The sequence below is a fragment of the Phaethon lepturus genome, unplaced genomic scaffold, assembly GCF_000687285.1.
Source record: "Phaethon lepturus isolate BGI_N335 unplaced genomic scaffold, ASM68728v1 scaffold146, whole genome shotgun sequence".
Lineage (NCBI taxonomy): Eukaryota > Metazoa > Chordata > Aves > Phaethontiformes > Phaethontidae > Phaethon > Phaethon lepturus.
In genome coordinates, this window is record NW_010546695.1 from 75839 (window position 1) to 76114 (window position 276).

The following is a 276-nucleotide window of genomic DNA, read 5'->3' on the forward strand; positions in this document are numbered from 1 at the left end:
GGGGACCCAGCCTCTGGTCAGGGGCCACCCTGGGCTGGCCCTGGGACACTCATACACCACTTGAGCCCTCGCCCCAGCACCTTGCACCCTCCTCTGGCCAAGGTCTCTCAGCTCATCTGGGGATGAAGGAGAGAAAAGCATTAAAGTTTGCGGCGCCCAAAGAAGGACACGCCGCCGCGATGAGACGCACGGGTTACCCAGACCCCCCTACTTCAGGCAGGCGTTTCCCGGGGTGTGGGGAGCAATGGGCTGCGGCCCGAGGGAGGCCGGGCCGAT